At 48.7% G+C, this 15,846-nt stretch overlaps 1 pseudogene across 1 annotated transcript; it reads right to left on the bottom strand.

Moving 5' to 3' along the window:
• Positions 1 to 5,936: 5,936 nt before the first annotated feature.
• On the bottom strand, positions 5,937 to 14,357 carry LOC308166916 (annotated as a pseudogene). The gene is made up of 12 exons: positions 14,342 to 14,357; positions 14,013 to 14,130; positions 10,743 to 10,877; positions 10,509 to 10,604; positions 10,365 to 10,411; positions 9,142 to 9,274; positions 7,713 to 7,854; positions 7,111 to 7,334; positions 6,857 to 6,952; positions 6,635 to 6,710; positions 6,360 to 6,495; positions 5,937 to 6,163 (listed from the first exon to the last, which is right to left on the bottom strand). The product of its transcript is annotated as an uncharacterized misc_RNA (transcript).
• Positions 14,358 to 15,846: the final 1,489 nt, after the last annotated feature.

Here is a 15,846-nt window from a genome sequence, read left to right as displayed (position 1 = left end):
TTGATGTACATAACGACCCCTCTATACGGCTACATACAGGGGTGTTTAACCCGCTACGTGTCGTGATAGGGGTAAGTCCGTTAGGCAGAGAGCTGGCCACACGCCGGTAAGCTGGGCCAGTCTCCGGTTTGTTTCTAACCGGTAGCGAGTCGACCACACTCTGACAAGGCAGGTCGATCTCCGCTCTGGTAGATAACGGTCCCTCTATACGGCTACAGACAGGGGTGTTTAACCTGCCTCGTGTCGTGATAGGGGTAAGTCCGCTAGGCAGAGAGCTGGCCACACGCCGGTAAGCTGGGCCAGTCACCGCCTTGTTTCTAACCGGTAGCGATTCGACCACACTCTGACAAGGCAGGTGGGTCTCCGCTCTGGTAGATACCATGGAAAATCCTCCTTAGGGATGGTTTGCCGTCTGTAAAGAGTGCTTGTTTTGAGTAACAATGCCCTTTATCGACGTAGGTTTATTATGCCTGATAACCAAAAAACCGGCCGCACGCTCATGAGCTGGGCCAGGTCTTGATAGACATGGAGGAGTTTTTGATGTAATAACGGTCCCTCCATACGGCTACAGACAGGGGTGTTTAACCCCCTTTGTGTCGTGATAGGGGTTAGACCGCTAGGCAGAGAGCTGGCCACACGCTGGTAAGCTGGGCCAGTCTCCGCCTTGTTTCTAACCGGTAGCGATTGGACCACGCTCCGACAAGGCAGGTGGGTCTCCGCTCCGGTAGATAACATGGGAAAAATCTCCTTTACTGAAAAAGTAAGGTGGGGATTTTCCTTCTTTTGCCTCTTTATGAGGTAGCAGCCATGAAGAGGAAAACGGTGGTGGGGTCATTACCGACCCCTCCGCCCGTGAAACCGGGCCACGCTGCCGTGGGGGGCCGTAGCGGGCCCTCCCAGTGGTCAGCGGCGGGGGCTGGGGATGCCGAGTGGGGCATGGCTCCGTCGTTTAGAGGTAGAGCCAGTGCCGCATCACGCCGAAACCTCCGTTTCGCAGTGATTTTCGCAATGGCGGCGTTAAACACGGCGATGTTATTCGCCGCTGCCGCCGCCTGCGCACCGAGATGGGGCGGCGAGGGCGGGGAGCACGTGCTCTACCTGCCGCTCGCTCTCATCAGAGCTTTCTGATTCTGACACCGGCACCGATCACTCAGCTGGGTGAGGGCGGCGTGATGTCAGGGCCGGCTGAGCGGGCGGGACCATCCCTACTTGGGGAGGTGCCTGCCCAGAACGCCGTTCTTGCTTGTCCTCCGCTGCTAGAAAATCTCAGCGGCAGGTAGTCCGCTAGGCAGAGAGCTGGCCACACGCTGGTAAGCTGGGTCAGTCTCCGCCTTGTTTCTAACCGGTAGCAATTGGACCACGCTCCGACAAGGCAGGTGGGTCTCCGCTCCGGTAGATAACATGGGAAAAATCTCCTTTACTGAAAAAGTAAGGTGGGGATTTTCCTTCTTTTGCCTCTTTATGAGGTAGCAGCCATGAAGAGGAAACCGGTGGTGGGGTCATTACCGACCCCTCCGCCCGTGAAACCGGGCCACGCTGCCGTGGGGGGCCGTAGCGGGGCCTCCCAGTGGTCAGCGGCGGGGGCTGGGGATGCCGAGTGGGGCATGGCTCCGTCGTTTAGAGGTAGAGCCAGTGCCGCATCACGCCGAAACCTCCGTTTCGCAGTGATTTTCGCAATGGCGGCGTTAAACACGGCGATGTTATTCGCCGCTGCCGCCGCCTGCGCACCGAGATGGGGCGGCGAGGGCGGGGAGCATGTGCTCTACCTGCCGCTCGCTCTCATCAGAGCTTTCTGATTCTGACACCGGCACCGACCACTCAGCTGGGTGAGGGCGGCGTGATGTCAGGGCCGGCTGAGCGGGCGGGACCATCCCTACTTGGGGAGGTGCCTGCCCAGAACGCCGTTCTTGCTTGTCCTCCGCTGCTAGAAAATCGCAGCGGCAGGTGTCCCGGAGGAACTTCTTCGTGGTCGGCGGCGGACGATTCATCGCTGAAGGGAAAAGTCTCCTCCGCTGAAAGTGTCCTCTGCTGCTTGGAAGTCGCAGCGGCCGGCGTCCCGGAGGAACTTCTCCATAGGCGGCGGACGATCCATCTTGAAGGGAAAAGTCTGGCGGGTCCTCCAGTCTTAGTAGTCGTCCTTCTCAGTCTTCAGATATAAACCCGTGCTGAACTTTTTGGGAGAATGATGGAGCGATGTACGCCCCTTTATATAGCACCCCAGGCGGGCGCAGGCATTGAAAAATTCAGTCATTGGCTACTTTAGGTAGCGGGTAAACCAATAGGAGCAGAGCTCCCCTATGGGGCGGAGCTCCACGATATAGAACTGCCTCTGCATAAGAGATGTGTTTTTTTTACTCTAATCTGTTGCACCTCCACGTCTCTTCTCGTCACTTCACATCCCCAATAAGCAACACTATGCTCCCTTCCACAGTGACAGCACGTTGGTCTCACTCCCTCTCCACACATATTCATGTTCCCCACCACATCTAGCACACCTTCTCTTCCCTTCTCTTCCTGCACACCTTAGTCACATGCCCAGATTCCTGACGATTAAAACATCTCATTGGCTTTAGTATGAACTCCCTAACTCTGTACTTCATGAATCCAAAGTATAACTCCTTTGGGAGAACCTTTGTTTCAAACTGTATCAAAATGGTCTCTTTTTCTTGGCTCCCCTTTTCATTCTCTCACCACTTTTGATTTAACTATACCGCAACCTCAAGTTCTCTACCAGTTCCCTCATACTAACTGTAAGTGGTAATCCAGAGATTACCCCCTTGCACCTACTGACCCTCTGCTCCCCAACTCTACTTTTATTTTTCCAACTCTACTCGTTTTCTTTGCCTTCTCCATCTGCACTTCAGTGTTACACCTTAAGTAAATCTCCCAAAATTCTTGCATACTTCACTTCTCCAACTTGTCCTCTAACATTTTTATTAGAGGCTCAATTTTCTTTACTCCCCCCTTTACCTAAATGTATTTCCAATGAGCCTACTCAGGTGAAATTTGCACCAGATTTTCAAACATCTAATGAAAAAGCAAAGAGCTGTCAGCCGGCCACGCACAGGAGCTCCTCGCAAGATTTCTGATCAGGGAGTCAGAAGGATACTTAGAAGAGTAGCCAAAGAGCCAAGGACCACTAGGAAAGAGCTCCAGAAAGACTTGGAGGCAGCAGGTACAACTGTGACAGAAAGGACAGTAGGCAATGCACTCCACCGCCATGGCCTCTGTGCACACTCAGCCCGCAAGACTCCACTACTGAAAAAAAGACATGTTGAAGCTCGTTTAAGGTTTGCCAAATAACATTTTGACAAGCCAGTGAACTACTGGGAGCATGTATTCTGGTCAGATGAGACCAAAATGTTACTTTTTGTCTGTCACACAACACACCATGTTTGGAGGAAAAATGGCACTGCACCCAAATAACACCAATACCAACAGTGAAGTTTAGAGGTGGAAGTATCATGGTGTGGGGCAGTTTCTCCTCTCGTGGTACTGGCAGACTTCATATCATTGAAGGAACAATAAATGGAGCCATGTACAGAGAGATTCTTGAGATGAACCTGCTGCCATCCACCAGGATGCTGAGGATGAGACGTGGGTGGACCTTCCAGCAGGACAACGATCCAAAGCATACAGCAAAGGAAACTCGCAATTGGTTTCAGAGAAAGAAAATCAACTTGTTGGATTGGCCCAGTCAATTACCTGACTTAAACCCAATTGAACATTTGAGGAAGCATCCCCCCGCAATCTTCAAGATTTAAAGACAATTGTGTAGAGGAATGGGCCAAAATCACACCTGAATACTGTGGGCGATTAGTTACTTGAGGCTGTCATTACAAACAAAGGCTTCTCCACTTAGTGTAATTCACTAGTGTTAGTGTGTCCTGTTTCATTCCACTTTATTACACACATCTGTATTTACATATGGATTTTCTGTCTGGATTGTTCATTGATGTGTTCAATACTTACTTCCCCCACTGTATATACCCTCCTACCCATTTACAATATATACCCTCCTACCCATTTTATGAGGACAGGGTTGGGGCAGGCCCGGGGTGGCTAATCGGGAGGATCTGGAGTTTTCCCGGTGGGCCGGTCTGGTTTTGGGCCGGTCTGGGCCGGTGTTCAGTCATGGTAGTACTTGCAAGCCGATACCGTTCTGGGCGGCTGGGCCGGTACCATTATGGGCTGATACCATATAAATAGGGTGACCAGATGTCCCCCTTTGCGCGGCCACAGGGCCAGTGTCCATCTAAGCGCCGCAACAAAGCGCCGCAACCAAGCGCTGACATGTTCAGTTGCAGCAGAACGTCCAGATTCTATGGAACGTCTTCAGCCTATCAGGAAACAGCATTCATGTTCCCATGGCAACGGCCCCACGTGGATATAGGGAGCTGGCTGAATGTGCGAACCAGCCGCTGACTCAAAAGGCTCGTTAAGTTAAACTTATTGTGTCAACAATATCTAGTTTTCGTATTTTTTCATAACACCAACTTGAAGTTTTAAAGTACCCACTCGATATAACAAACAACAGTTTAACGATCACTAAATACTTATAATTTGTGGATTGGATTCACTGTTCCCGTTTGCCGTAGGCTACTGGTAAGTGACCACTTTACTTGTAAACATACTTTTGTTTTAGGATGTGTGTTCATCTATTTATGTGTTTTTAGCATGTTCATGTTCCCTCAGCATGTTGTGTGATGTTATAAAAACGTAGTTAGACGTTCGTAGCGATGTACCACTGTTAGCCCCTAGATGTTAACAGCGTTTGTTGCTGCAGCAGAGTGATTTTTCTCCCAGTCTCTGTCTGAGGTGCACCAACATTCAAATACTTGTGTTGTCCTAAAAACAATTAGACAATTACAATCTGTAGTTTCAGGCTATGTAAAACACTGAAAAATTACTTGGGCAATTGGGCAATTGGTTTATCCTTAACCAGCTGTTATTACTGTCAGAGTCTGAATGAGTGCAGAGTTGTGTTTTATGTTTTCGTCTAGTGTGTGCGCGCGTTAGCCTTGACAGCTATGTCAATGCATTTGTGTTGCAAATGGGAGGCAAGTTAGCTAGCTAGATAGCCTACATACTCAATCATCTACAGGCCTAACACTGTCAGGCTACTTTTCTTTATTAATATACTAAATTGATACTGCACTTTGACTTCACTTTCTGCTCCATACAGATACTTTATTGTGAGGTTCACATTCAAATAAAATATATTTGTTATGTATTTGTTAAGTTTTTCCCTGCATAGTCTATTATTGGATGCTACTGAATAAACCAAACAGAATAGGAAACAGAATGGAAATGCATATATCTTTTGAAAATTGGATAGACATAGCTCTCAACTCGGCCAGGGGAAGCGGATGCTACTAGGGGCACCTAAAGTTCGGTCCGGGCCTGTTGAGAGGGTGTCCCACATTGTCCCACACAAACATACTCCTTGTCCCACATTTGGCTTGTTGGGACCTGGTTACCCTAGTGGTGTCCAGCAAGGGATTGCTGCTATCACAGTAGAAGGCACAGGTGAGCTGTTGTACCAGTGTGGGAACAATGAAGCACACCCATGACATAGCATCCTGTAAATGTAGAGAAGACTGTAGAGGACAGTGAGTCCGCTATTACAGACTAAAATACCAAGGTTGTAATTACATGATTGTAATATACTGTAATCGGTTGTGAACTAAAGTGGGCCGGTCTGAGGCATGAAACTCCAGAGCTGAAAATGAGTCCCACTCCGACCCTGGGTTGGGGGCAACATTTTCAGTCGAAATATATAATACTGTCTTTATCTTCATCAGAATGAACATTATTTGAATAAGTATTTCTTTTCAGAATAGTATCTGTTTGATTAGAAAGTACATTGAAGGCACTTCATTGCATCCACAGACGTTCAGTGGCACAGTCATCTGCAAATGCATGTGTTCTGTGTGTCATTGAGTGAGATACTCCTTTATTATAGATGAACACGTGTCCAGAGCCAGCTGGAAGTCTTCCTCCTCCACACCATAGCGCTGGTACCAGTGAAAGTAGGCCCTGGCTTGCAGCATCTCTCCAGCACGCTGAACAACATGACCCAGCAGACAGGAAACGCTGCTGTGATTGGAACACACAGTGAGGAGGCGTGAGGAAGCCGAGTCTCCCAGTGTGTTGTGAGGGTCTGAAATCAAATATAATTTGACACAAACACACAGACACACACACACACCTTCAATACTTTGGAGTCGGACAGCAATTTTACATTGCTAATTTACCACTCACATACTTCCTAATGTACAGAATCAACTCAATTGCTGTTAAGCTGTTAATCATATCTGAAATGGATCATTTGAAATACAGGCATGTTCATTGCTCACCAGTCCAATGGTCCACAGGAAATGGGTTCCAAGAGACACAGCAGTGGCCTTTTTTCAACTTCTGAATGGCATTTGACACAAGGAAAGAGTTCTCCTTTTCACCCCTGGCAACAGCCAACACTGCCCGACTACTATACTGAGGGAAAAGTAGAGTCAAAGATATATGAAGAAAGGAGATGAGATATCGTCAGTAAAACAAAGTTCAGCAGATATAATGATCTCGTTCAGCAGGGAAAAATGGGTATAATAGAATAGAATAGTTTGTCAAAGGATACAGATGTCCCTGCGGACGAAAGCTGTGGAACTGCTTGGAGGGTGCGGTCGGCCAAGGAGTCCCAGTGTGACTTCTCACTGAAATGTGGACAGCATCAATAAAACACATCTGTTTGATGACAGTGTCTGCGTAAAAATGTTTAAACTGAACCCTAAAAAAGGAGAAATAATTGATGCTGCTGCATGGTATTCACAATCATACAACAAGACGTGTAACACTACACCTAGAGTAGGCCTGGGTGGTGGACAGGAGTTTAGCTGCAGGTGAGGGGCAGACAGACCTCATCAGCTCCCAGGGCTCTATGCCTAAACTCAACCCACTGGAGATGCAGGAAAGAAACGACAAAACATCAGCAAAAATAAGACCGACAGAGACAATGGACATACAAAGTGAACATCATTGAGCAGCAATGTTCAATGTGTTGCCTACGCCGACGACAATGGTGAGGTCACCCTCCTAGAGTGTGACTGTGGACACCTGGCCGGGGTGAGGCTATGGACAGGAAGCAGCAGCCCAGCCATGCAGGAGGCGATGTGTTGATTCATGACAGAGAATGAGCAGGCTGACGGAGCACCACCAGAGAGAGGAGAAGTGCTGGTGAGCGGTCCCCTCTGCAGGGCCTGACCCCAGGTCCCCTCTGCAGGGCCTGACCCCAGGTCAGGACCTGGTCATTGGGAAACAGGAGAACGCCGTCAGCAGACCTGCAGACAGGGGAGGTAATATAATATAACATTATAATATAACATAGGCCATATCCTACAATATAATATAACATAGGCCATATCCTATAATATAATATAACATAGGCCATATCGCTGATGCTTTTATCCAAAGCAACTTACATCGCAATGAGTGCATACATTTCAGTATACATTATGGTCCCCGCGGGAGTCGAACCCACAACCTAAGCATTGTTAGCGCCATGCTCTACCGACTGAGCCACAGAGGACCACAGGGAGGTATAGGGCTGACTCAAGTAAACTTCTGTAAATAGATTACATGAGTAGGGGGGGGTCTTAATATTGTTGATGTTGAAAACTGTTACGTAATGTATATACATGATTGTAATGATTACAAACCTGTGCAGTGAGGCTAAACTCAGCAGAGTGTTATAGTTCTGAAGAGGACTTTCTCCACTCCGGTGTGGGGCCACTGACACGGTCATCATGTGACCTGTGGGAAACGTGTCCCGAATCTCCTCAAACAGCTTTGAACCGAGCCCTACGACAAGAACGGCAACAACATACAGCCAGAGAGGTGATCATCATTAAACAGAATAATCTAATGTGTTCAATGGCGATATTGTACACTGCCAATATTGTCTATCATGAACATAAGGAATTTCTGTTAAAAATCCCATCGGCATACCTGAGGGGTTCACACACTACCTCTGTACCATGATCTGAGATCAGGGTTAACAAGACTGAGCTCCTCTTCATCCCCAGGAAAGCCTGCCCTCACCAAGACTTCTCCATCACAGTGGAGAACTCTACTGTAACCCCCTCCCTGACAGCCAAGAACCTTGGAGTGATCCTGGACAACCGACTATCCTGTGCGGAGAACATTGCAGCAACGGCACACTCCTGCAGATTCTTCCTTTACAACATCAGAAGGATACGACCATTCCTCACCAGAGAAGCAGCGCAACTCTTGACCCAGGCACTGGTCATCTCCCGCCTGGATTACTGCAACGTACTCCTGGCTGGGCTCCCCGCCTCCGCCATCAGACCTCTGCAGCTCTTCCAGAACGCTGCTGCCGTCTGGTGTTCAACCTCCCCAAATTCTCTCATGTCACCCGTCTCCTTCGCACCCTGCACTGACTCCCGATAGCAGCTCGCATCAGATTCAAGACCCTGGTGCTTGCATACCAGGCAGCTAAAGGGACAGCCCCTGCCTACCTGAAGGAAATGGTCACCCCCCCAAACTCCAGCCCATTCACTCCGCTCCTCCACCTCTGCTGGCCAACTGGCCCCACCACCTCTACACCAACACGGCAGTCATGCTGCCCGATCACGTCTCTTCACAACACTGGCTCCCCGCTGGTGGAATGAGCTTCCCACGGCTGTCAGAACTGCAGAGTCACTACCCATCTTCCGTCGGAGACTGAAGACCCATCTCTTCAGGTTACACCTTAACTGCTCCTCCTGAGACATCTACTGCCCCCCAGCACTGCGTCTCCTGAAGACACCCGCTTTTCCCCTTTACTGTGTCCCCTAAAACTTCTATTGACCCCCTTGTACTGTTTCTCTGTTTCTCCAGTGTCTATATAATATATATATATACATGTATATATTTAAAAAAGTCTAGGTTTAGAAGAAGGTGACAGAAGAAGGCTTTTCCTTCTATCACAGAGACTGTCAATGGCCCTGGGCCTGAGCTGGATTACTCTTCCTGCTACGACTGGTGGATTGATGATTCACTTGTTTAGTCAAATGTATTGATTGTAAGTCGCTTTGGAATAAGGCGTCTGCTAAATGCCAAAAATGTAAATGTAAATGGTTAACTCACCGGATCCTGTGCCCCCACTAAGACTGTGGAGCAGCATAACACCTCCATAGTATTCTCTCCACCTCCTTGCGTACTGCCTCCATCGTCTGCTGAAGTAACCCATTACTCTCCTCACCCCAATGTCCATTGTAGCCTAAAAAAGTGTTTAATTACACCAATTCATCACACTAATTCAGTCAAAACCTATCAAGTTTGGTAATGTGTGTGTTCAGCTGCAATCACACTATAGGCTTGTGCCAGATTAAGCATTGGATGAGTGTATCTAAAGAGGGAAGATCTCCTCCTCAAGTGCATTTTGAGAAGGAAGCGAGGAAAGTGGATGTCAGGAATAGAGAACAGACTATTGGGACTCACCTAATGAGTAACAGCCTCGGTACTGCCTCATAAGGACAGCAAAGAATTACAATACTACTTTCTAGCACATCCATACTTTCAACAAGTAGGGGGGAAAGTCATTGTTTTCCTGCTGGGCCCATTCTGCCAGCCCTCACCATAGGCCCAGCAGGAGATACTGGTGGCCTTCTACCACGGCGCAGTGGAGAGCATCCTCACCTTCGGCATCTCCAACTGGTTCCACAGCTGCACAACAGCGGAGAGAAACGCGCTACAGAGAGTTGTGAGAACAGCACAGAAGATCACCGGCGCCCCCCTCCCCTCTCTGGAGGAGCTGTACAACACACGCTGTCTCAGGAGGGCCTCCAAGATCTCCAGGGACCCGACCCACCCTGGGCACGTACACTTTGTCAAGCTGCCCTCGAACAGGAGGTACAGGACCCCGGCCGCTAAGACAAACAGACTGAAGGACTGCTTCTACCACAGGGCCGTCAAGGCCCTGAACACAGAAAAGGCCTAAGTTCTGGGCCCAGGACAGTCCGGACGGATTGTATGGCAGCTAGTGCTGAGGCACAAACATGTACATTTTCAAGCCTGCAAACTGTGACACTTTAAAATAATGTGAAAAAATACTCTTTGTGCAATATGACAACCCTAGTTGACTATCTGTGCAGTATAGTACAGTGGATTGTGTACATAGCCTTTATTGATGTAAACCAGCTCCTTACCTTCTTGTGATTTTATGAATTTATGCTTTTTCAAAAAACTTTTTTTTTTTTTTTCCCCTTTCCTAACACCAGGGGAGCCACCCCTCCTAAATTTCGTTGTTTGGTACCTGTACTGTAGCAATGGCAAATAAAGTCCATTCCATTCCATTCCATTCCAGTTACTCCCCCTTCCGCCCTGGGCCAGAACAACATTGGACTCCTGCAGTCTTCTGTAACAGGAGGAAAGTATGGCAAATTAACAAGCAAAGTCAACACTGAGCTTGGGACTGTATCATTAAAATTAAAGTTTTGGCATTGTGTACCCACTTGTTCCTCACCAACTGTCGAGACCCTCTGAGCACCTTAGGCTCACTGTCGACAAACAGCGCTGCCAATTTCCCATCTCTTGTACTGAATGGACACCTGTGAAAAGAATAATGAATGAATGGTCTTTATTGTCATTGCTACAGTACAGGTACCAAACAACGAGAATAAGCAGGCATTCATGCACCCAGCAGATCAAGAGAGCATATTTTCCTACTAAACATTAAAGTGAATCACCTGTCACTGTCCCTGCTCTGGCCATGGCAACTGGTGATCAGTTTCCACCACTTCAGGCCCAGCTGGTTTCCACACTGGCCCACCTGCAGCATCACAGTGGACATGATGCCCTGACAGGATCGAACTTGCAGCAAACTGGAACAACATTCCAAGAAACGAAGATGTGAGAGTTTGACTCTGGAGATTGAATACAATATATTTCCACCTCCATTTTTGCTATAAAACATCGGGTCTTTTCCCCTTGAGTCCTTTACCTTTTGTTGTTGCCTGGTGTAGCTTTTTACGTTAGGTAGCCATCGAAACTGCTTCCCTTGGAGACTGTGAGCATGTGTGGTACTTTACCAGCAGTAATCTACGGGCGACTGTCATCCGTAGGCGTAGTTACTGTCTTGTGCGCTGAATGTAAAATTAAGGCAGAATGTGATGTGTAGTCAAGAACTTTGATGGAGCCACAGAAAGTCTACGATGAAGCCCATTTCACCCAGGCAGGGGTAGCTAACTCCTAGTATCTACAACAGTTCATCTGCTCATGGGGTCGAGGGGAGGAGTTTCACATGTTATCATTCATAGCTACATTGTCTACAAATGTTAGTAAACAAACTTGTGCAATGTAAGTTAAGTTAAAAAAACAAGTTATATTTCTAAAAGAAAGCACCAAATGTGCAGCCAAATGTGTGTGCATTGATTGATTGATTGATTGAAAACTTTATTAGAAGATTTGCAGAAGTAGGTACATGAAAGTACATATTACATACAAGGTCAACTAACAGGATAAAACCCCAAGAAAGCCACTGGCTTATTTCAATTGGGGTCCTTGATTCTCAATTCATCGTTACATGTAAGACAGACAAAAAAAACTAGTACTATCTACAAGATAATACAGACAAATAACTAGTACTATCTACAAGATAAACATACATCCATCATGGGAAGAACAATACAACAAAGCATAAGGTATGTACAGCGGGTAGGACAGGTGGGGACATACACCACAGGTGGGGGCGGGGGACAAAACACAAAGTATGTACAGTGGGTAGTTCGGGTCTTTTAATCTGATTTTTGATTTAGAGGGTCCAGTTACGGATTGCAGCCTCCTGTAAATGTTTTTTGAGAGTGGTTTTGAAGGTGGGCAGTGTTTTGCACTCCTTTAAGATTATAGGAAGGGCGTTCCACATTTTTACTGCATAGTTTGCAAACGAGTTTAACCCCTTGTTTGTGGTGCAACGCGGTTGAACGTGGTTCGTGGAGCTTCCTCTGGTATTGTATGTGTGGACGTTGTTCACTTTTTGGAAGTATGTTGACAGGTACTTGGGTGTCTTTGTGGTGTAGCGTATCTTGAAGACCAGGCCCAGTGCAAGCTGCTGCACTCTGTCAACTACTCGTAGCCAATCAAGGCTCAAAAAATGAGCAGCGGTTAGATGTGTCCTAGGGTTGAGGCCTAGCAGAAGCCTAACCAGTTTATTTTGGGCTGTCTGGAGTCTTGTTTTTTGGGCCTTTGTGGTTCTATAGTACCATGATGTTACGGCATAGTCGAAGTGACATTGAATGAGAGCTCCTGATAGGGTCCTCAGTGTGTTTTTACTGACAAGTAAGGATATCCTGTACAAGAATCTAGTTCTATTGTTCACTTTTTTGATTACTTTTGCTGCCATTTTATCTCCGGAAAGATTTGCCTCTAAGATGGAGCCCAGGTATGTAATATCCTCTTTTCTTGTGATATTAATGTTACCCACTTTTATTTTGAAATTTACAGCCTTTCTGAGTTTAGATGGGGATCCGTATAGGATGGTTTCAGTTTTACCTAGGTGTATTGATAGTTTATTGTCAGCAAGCCAGATGCAGATTCTACTCAGTTAAGTGCTTAGCGCTTTTTCCACCTGCAATATGTCCCTGTCAGAGACCAGCAGAGCCGAGTCATCCGCGAACAGGAACAAATTGCAATCACATGCTGATGACATGTCATTCACATATATTAGGAACAGTAAAGGTCCCAATATGCTTCCTTGTGGAACGCCGCAGGTCACTGGGAGGGGGGGGGACAGTGTTCCGTTCACACTAACCACCTGTTCCCTCCCCTCTAAGTAGGATTGCATCCAGCTCACCGATGTTCTATCGAACCCAATTGCTTTCAGTTTATCTAACAATATGTGGTGATCTACTGTGTCGAAGGCCTTCTGGAGGTCCAGCATGACCATGCCGCAGTACTTGCCCGAGTCCACCTCATGGTTGATGTGGTCGTTCAAATAGAGAAGGCATGTGTCAGTGGAATGGGATGTTCTGAATCCTGATTGAAATTCATACATCAGCTTTTTTTCGGTAAGGTACCTATCAACCTGTTCATAAACTATTTTTTCCATAAGTTTCGAGATGGAATTAAGAATAGAAACAGGTCGGTAGTTGCCTGGGTCTAATTTGCTTCCTTTTTTATACATTTTATACATTAACGAACGTGCACCGATTTTCTTTATTTCTGTTTGAAATGCAGTTAGCTGGGTAGCTCCCTTCAGAGACTGAGGATCCAGAACACCCTGCTACAAACACCCTGCTACAAACACCGTGTGGGTCTGACGTCCTGCTACAAACACCGTGTGGGTCTGACGTCCTGCTACAAACACCGTGTGGGTCTGACGTCACCCTGCTACAAACACCGTGTGGGTGTGACGTCCTGCTACAAACACTGTGTGGGTCTGACGTCCTGCTACAAACACCATGTGGGTCTGACGTCCTGCTACAAACACCATGTGGGTCTGACGTCACCCTGCTACAAACACCGTGTGGGTCTGACGTCCTGCTACAAACACCGTGTGGGTGTGACGTCCTGCTACAAACACCGTGTGGGTCTGACGTCCTGCTACAAACACTGTGTGGGTGACGTCCTGCTACAAACACCGTGTGGGTGTGACGTCACCGTGTGGGTGTGACGTCCTGCTACAAAACCGTGTGGGTGTGACGTCCTGCTACAAACACCGTGTGGGTCTGACGTCCTGCTACAAACACCGTGTGGGTGTAACGTCCTGCTACAAACACCGTGTGGGTCTGACGTCCTGCTACAAACACCGTGTGGGTCTGACGTCCTGCTACAAATACCGTGTGGGTCTGACGTCCTGCTACAAACACCGCGTGGGTCTGACGTCCTGCTACAAACACCGCGTGGGTCTGACGTCCTGCTACAAACACCGTGTGGGTGTGACGTCCTGCTACAAACACTGTGTGGGTCTGACGTCACCATGTGGGTCTGACGTCCTGCTACAAACACTGTGTGGGTCTGACGTCACCGTGTGGGTCTGACGTCCTGCTGCAAACACCGTGTGGGTGTGACGTCCTGCTACAAACACCGTGTGGTGTGGGTCTGACGTCACCGTGTGGGTCTGACGTCCTGCTGCAAACACTGTGGGGGTGTGACGTCCTGCTACAAACACCGTGTGGGTGTGACGTCCTGCTACAAACACCGTGTGGGTGTGACGTCCTGCTACAAACACCGTGTGGGTGTGGCGTCCTGCTACAAACACTGTGTGGGTGTGACGTCCTGCTACAAACACCGTGTGGGTGTGACGTCCTGCTACAAACACCGTGTGGGTCTGACGTCCTGCTACAAACACCGTGGGGGTCTGACATCCTGCTACAAACACCGTGTGGGTGTGACATCCTGCTACAAACACCGTGGGGGTCTGACGTCCTGCTACAAACACCGTGTGGGTGTGACGTCCTGCTACAAACACCGTGTGGGTGTGACGTCCTGCTACAAACACCGTGTGGGTCTGACGTCCTGCTACAAACACCGTGTGGGTCTGACGTCACCCTGCTACAAACACCGTGTGGGTCTGACGTCCTGCTACAAACACTGTGTGGGTGTGACGTCCTGCTACAAACACTGTGTGGGTCTGACGTCCTGCTACAAACACCGTGTGGGTGACGTCCTGCTACAAACACCGTGTGGGTCTGACGTCACCGTGTGGGTCTGACGTCCTGCTACAAACACCGTGTGGGTGTGACGTCCTGCTACAAACACCGTGTGGGTGTGACGTCCTGCTACAAACACCGTGTGGGTGTGACGTCCTGCTACAAACACCGTGTGGGTGTGACGTCCTGCTACAAACACCGTGGCGGTCTGACGTCCTGCTACAAACACCGTGTGGGTGTGACGTCCTGCTACAAACACCGCGTGGGTCTGACGTCCTTCTACAAACACCGTGTGGGTGTGACGTCCTGCTACAAACACCGTGTGGGTGTGACGTTCTGCTACAAACACCGTGTGGGTGTGACGTCCTGTTACAAACACCGTGTGGGTGTGACGTCCTGCTACAAACACCGTGTGGGTCTGACGTCCTGCTACAAACACCGTGTGGGTGTGACGTCCTGCTACAAACACCGTGTGGGTGTGACGTCCTGCTACAAACACCGTGGGGGTCTGACGTCCTGCTACAAACACCGTGTGGGTGTGACGTCCTGCTACAAACACCGTGTGGGTCTGACGTCCTGCTACAAACACTGTGTGGGTGTGACGTCCTGCTACAAACACCGTGTGGGTCTGACGTCCTGCTACAAACACCGTGGGGGTGTGACGTCCTGCTACAAACACCGTGTGGGTCTGACGTCCTGCTACAAACACTGTGTGGGTGTGACGTCCTGCTACAAACACCGTGTGGGTCTGACGTCCTGCTACAAACACTGTGTGGGTCTGACTTCCTGCTACAAACACTGTGTGGGTCTGACGTCACCCTGCTACAAACCCCGTGTGGGTCTGACGTCCTGCTACAAACACCGTGTGGGTGTGACGTCCTGCTACAAACATCGTGGGGGTCTGACGTCCTGCTACAAACACCGTGTGGGTCTGACGTCCTGCTACAAACACCGTGTGGGTCTGACGTCCTGCTACAAACACCGTGTGGGTCTGACGTCCTGCTACAAACACCTTGTGGGTGTGACGTCCTGCTACAAACACCGTGTGGGTGTGACGTCCTGCTACAAACACCGTGTGGGTGACGTCCTGCTACAAACACCGTGGGGGTGTGACGTCCTGCTACAAACACCGTGTGGGTCTGACGTCCTGCTACAAACACCATGTGGGTGTGACGTCCTGCTACAAACACCGTGTGGGTCTGAC

Source organism: Nansenia antarctica, assembly GCF_963989245.1.
Source record: "Nansenia antarctica genome assembly, chromosome: 10".
Taxonomy (NCBI): domain Eukaryota; kingdom Metazoa; phylum Chordata; class Actinopteri; order Argentiniformes; family Microstomatidae; genus Nansenia; species Nansenia antarctica.
The sequence above is the reverse complement of the archived record's forward strand: the minus strand, read 5'-3'. Positions and strand labels throughout refer to the sequence as shown.